This window comes from Artemia sp. Qi Xiang Cuo, chromosome 10, assembly GCF_049724085.1.
Source record: "Artemia sp. Qi Xiang Cuo chromosome 10, ASM4972408v1, whole genome shotgun sequence".
Classification (NCBI taxonomy): Eukaryota; Metazoa; Arthropoda; class Branchiopoda; order Anostraca; family Artemiidae; genus Artemia; species Artemia sp. Qi Xiang Cuo.
Genome location: NC_142803.1, coordinates 22,882,009 through 22,886,584, shown reverse-complemented (window position 1 = coordinate 22,886,584; position 4,576 = coordinate 22,882,009). Strand labels below are relative to the sequence as shown.

The following is a 4,576-nucleotide window of genomic DNA, read 5'->3' as shown; positions in this document are numbered from 1 at the left end:
ACATCAAAAATGCAGTTTTTGGTGGAAAAATTTATTCTCTTTTAGAAATAATTTATTTTAGTTACTATAAATTTTTAACCCAATTAATTTCCTTTAAAATGAGGCAATGAACAATTCTTTACGAATTTCCAATGCCATGCTTTCTGTTGAAAAGAAAAAAAGAAAAAAAGAAAAAAAAAATATCCCGTTTAGACAGAAGGTTGTAGTAGCTGCCACGTTTCTTGATTTTAAATACAATATATTGCCCTTGGTTTTCAAGGCAAGGTACTGAAAGTTTCCTATACAAGGGTTTCGGACAAGGCAGTTCTAATGGTGTACTTTTTGTTTTGATCTGACTCCTTTGTTAGGAACTATGGGTTTTTATATTTCTTAACATTGGACGTGATCGTCTCTTACTAGGTTGCTAGCTACCGCTGCAACCCGGATTTATGATGAACTATTTCGGTCCTTTATGTAATTACAATAAATGATTTCCTTATTGAGTTAAATTTCATCTAATACTTTGTGTTTAAGTAACGTATCAAGTATCAATGTAAATTCGAATCCCCGTCAGAAAGAATACACTAATATATTAAATTTAAAGTAATATCTCTTAAATTTAAAGTTTAAAAAAGAAACTCAGTTTAGCTGCCTCCTATCTAGATATGATAGCTTTAATATAAATTGATATAGGCAAGAGATCGTTCTTTATTATACTCTTTTAGAAATAATTTATTTTAGTTACTATAGATTTTTAACCCAATTAATTTACTTTAAAATGAGCTATTGAACAACCCTCTACGATGTTCCAGTGCCAAGCTATCTCTGGATACAAAAGAAAAGAGAAAGAAAAAAAAAAAAAATATCCTGTTTAGGCAGAATGTTGTAGTAGCCGCCACTTTTCTTGATTTTCAAGCCAATATATTTCCCTTGCTGTTCAAGCCAAGGGACAGAAAGTTTCCTATACAGGGGTTTCGGACAAGGCGGTTCTAATGGTGTACTTTTTGTTTTGATCTGACTCCTCTGTTAGGAACTATGGGTTTTTATATTTCTTAACATTGGACGTGATCGTCTCTTACTAGGTTGCTAGCTACCGCTGCAACCCGGATATGTACAAAAATCAAATATCTTGGAAAAGACTGCAGTATGAAAAGACATCAAAAATGCAGTTTTCAGTGGAAAAAATTATTCACTTTTAGAAATAATTTGTTTTAGTTACAAAAGGTTTTTAACCCCATTTATTTTCTTTAAAATGAGCCATTGAACAACTCTCTATGATGTTCCAGTCCCAGAAAAGAAAAAAAAAGATGCCATTTAGGCAGAATGTTGTAGTACCTGCCACTTTTTTTAATTTTCAAGCCAATATATTTCCCTTGCTGTTCAAGTCAAGGGACAGAAAGTTTCCTATACAGGGGTATCGGACAAGGCGGTACTAGTGTTGTACTTTTGTTTTGATCTGAGTCTTTTTTTAGGAGTTATGGATTTTTTTATTTCTTAACATTGGACGTGATCGTCTCTTACTAGGTTGCTAGCTACCGCTGCAACCCGGATTCCTACTGTCGCTTGTGTTCTAAACACAGACAATTTGAGCCTTTTCTTCTTTTTGTTCTTTAGGCAATTTAATGTTTTTTCATACTGAATATATTCAAAAATATTGGATTATTACAGCAAGTTTGATTTCTAATAATGATTTCTACTAAGCTTCAAACCTTTTGTTTTCTTTTTTAATTTTGTGAAGTTGTTTTAATTCCTTGTAAAAATATATTTAAATATTTTTGCAATTACCAGTTTTTTGCTCTTTTATGCAATTTAAGGTACTTACTTGAAAATATTCAATATTTCCTCATAACTGTGACGAATGTGACAACGTCATTGCAATACTGATGTATATAAAAATGATTTCACTCACATATTTTTTTTCTCCAAAAATAAGGCTCTTAACGAATTTTTTCAAACTTCTGACCTGTCGAAATCGTTTTTAGGCCAGAATATCCCAGGATGCCAATTTATAATTTTTTAATTAACATTTTTTTTTTAACAACATCAATTTCATTTAAAAGGAGCCTATAAACAGCTATCTACTATGTTCCAGTGAGAAGCTATCAAAAAATATTTTTGCAATTACAAGTTTTTTTTTTATCTTTTATGCAATTTAATTACTTCTCCGTACCTGAAAATATTCAATTTTTCCTCATAAGTGTGACAAGTGTGACGACGTCGTTGCAATAGCCTACTGATGTGTATAAAAATGATTTCACTCACATAAATAGTTATTTTTTCTAAAATTAAGGCTCTCAACGAATTTTATCAAACTTCTAACCTATCTAAATCGTTTTTTTGACCAGAATATACCAGGATGCCAATTTATAATTTTTGATTACAAAAGGTATTTTAACCACATCAATTTCATTTAAAATGACCTATTAAACAGCTCTCTACGATGTTCCGGTGCCAAGCTATCTGAGGAGAAAGAGAGAGAGAGAAAAAAACATGCCGTACACGCAGAATATAGTGGTTTTAGCCACTTTTTTTTATTTTCAAGCCAATATATTTTTCTTGTTGTTCAAGTCAAGAGATGGTAAGTTTCCTATTTAGGGGTAAGTTTTCCAGGTTGCTAGCTACCGCTGCAACCCGGATATGAAGGACATTATATGATGTCATGAAGTGCATTACGTGCATAACGTCATAGTAACTTATACTACATGACGTCATTTTCAAAAACCAAAATTAACGCTCTTAACGAATTTTCCCAGACTTCTGACCTATCTAAATTGTCCTTTTATGCGAGAATATTCCAAGATACCAAATTTCCCGAAAAAATATGGATCCGTTTTCGAGAATTGTAACACAATTATTACTCACATATAAAGATAGTATATGCGATAATATTTTTTTTTACTTATTAATAACTTGTATATTTGTATTAACGGGATTATCGTGTTTTCTTCTACTATTATTCACAACATTTTAAATTCATTTGTCGTAATATCTCTTTTTTAATCCAATTTTCAGTGTAACCACTTAGGCTAAACGGGATATGTTCGAATCCACACATAGTAACAGCTTTTACAACTTATCAATCAATAGAAAGAAGAGCAAACAAATATATTATTAGGGTTATATATGTATCCATTCGTGGGGGGGGGGGGTATGTTGTCAGGGTAGTAAATATTATGCTGAAAAGAAGCATAAATGAGTAATTGCACAATTTTTATTTAATGACTGTTCTGTATATAGCATAGTGTAATGAGATAAGAAATTGTAACTTCAGTAATATTTTAAAGAAACAGGGGGGAAACCAAGAGCAAAATCACCTTAGAAATTAAGCTCAAAATTAAGCAAAATTCACGGAAATTTCTTGAACAAAACCAAAAGGCATTTTCTTACCAATGAAAACAAATAATTATGCACTCTCTCATTGAAACTAAAGTGTTTTCTTCAGTTCTTCAAGCATCAGCTTTGCCGAAATCTTCTTCGATAACTACTTCCTTCTACCTTCTCCTTCAGTAGTCAAGTACACTTGGTAACAGTCACCGTACACTGTACACTGGGTAAAAAAAATTTTCTATGAGGCGGTCCGGATTCACGAATAACGTCAAAGCGAATGTTCAAGTCATGTCTCAATGCTATCTCATAGACTAGCGAAATGGGAGACTTCAATTCCAAGCTGGGATCGTCACATCTTTCTGTTTGCTTATTGTCGACCAAAGATGGCATGTTTTTTAGTTCGTTAAGGGCTTTTTTGGCGGCGCTATGTTTTGCGGCTTGTGGTGTTGGTCCAGTTCCTTCATATACGCCTTCCAGGATTTTGCAGGTTACAGTGAAATAATCTGGGAATCTACAACCACGAGGATGAAATCTGTATCTACGGGAATTGTAAATCCTGGGGTTTCGGTAAAATGGCCCTTTATGGTAAACAAATTGTAGCCACTGCCCATAGAAGGTCCCGTCATTAGAGAGAGTGGCCTTTCGACAAAATTATACGTCACCACGACACCAATCTTCATAGCTAGCGCATTCAACTCAACCGTAGGTTTTTCCCTGCTACTAACAGCATTTCTCATCTTAGGAGGAAGTCGAGGATATCTAGTATGAACAAGTGCTTCAGCTGCTGCTGCATGTCGGGCTTTTTTAATACTACTACTATAGGCTTTGTATGTCTCGTCACCTAATTCCAACACAACAAAAAACACCTTCTTATGCCCTTGACCACTTTCCTTGACTAGTCGATATTGATGTTGTATTTTATTGATCGTAGTGATTTCATTAACTAGGCGTAAAGCTTGTCCGTTTAGTCTCAAAATATTTTTCTTTATATTGGCTTGGGTCATTTTTGTAAATCTGTTGTCTATAACTATTTCAGTTGTATCTTCAATTGACATTTTGAACCTAATGACTAGCATAATGTCACGCTTCTGCTTCTTCAAATATAAGGAACTCTCGGCTCAATAATAATCTACGTATTTATTTTCTTAATCATAATATTACCTTGAAAAAAACTGGAACTAGGAAACAGAAGCATTGAAATATTTTCGCAATTCTAAACTTTATTAAATCTCAGTTTTTCACTGACACCGAGACTTTCCAACTTTTGGAA

At 33.2% G+C, this 4,576-nt stretch overlaps 1 pseudogene; it reads right to left on the bottom strand.

The window, feature by feature from the left end:
* Positions 1-3,403: 3,403 nt before the first annotated feature.
* Positions 3,404-4,361, bottom strand: LOC148947591 (double-stranded RNA-binding protein Staufen homolog; annotated as a pseudogene).
* Positions 4,362-4,576: the final 215 nt, after the last annotated feature.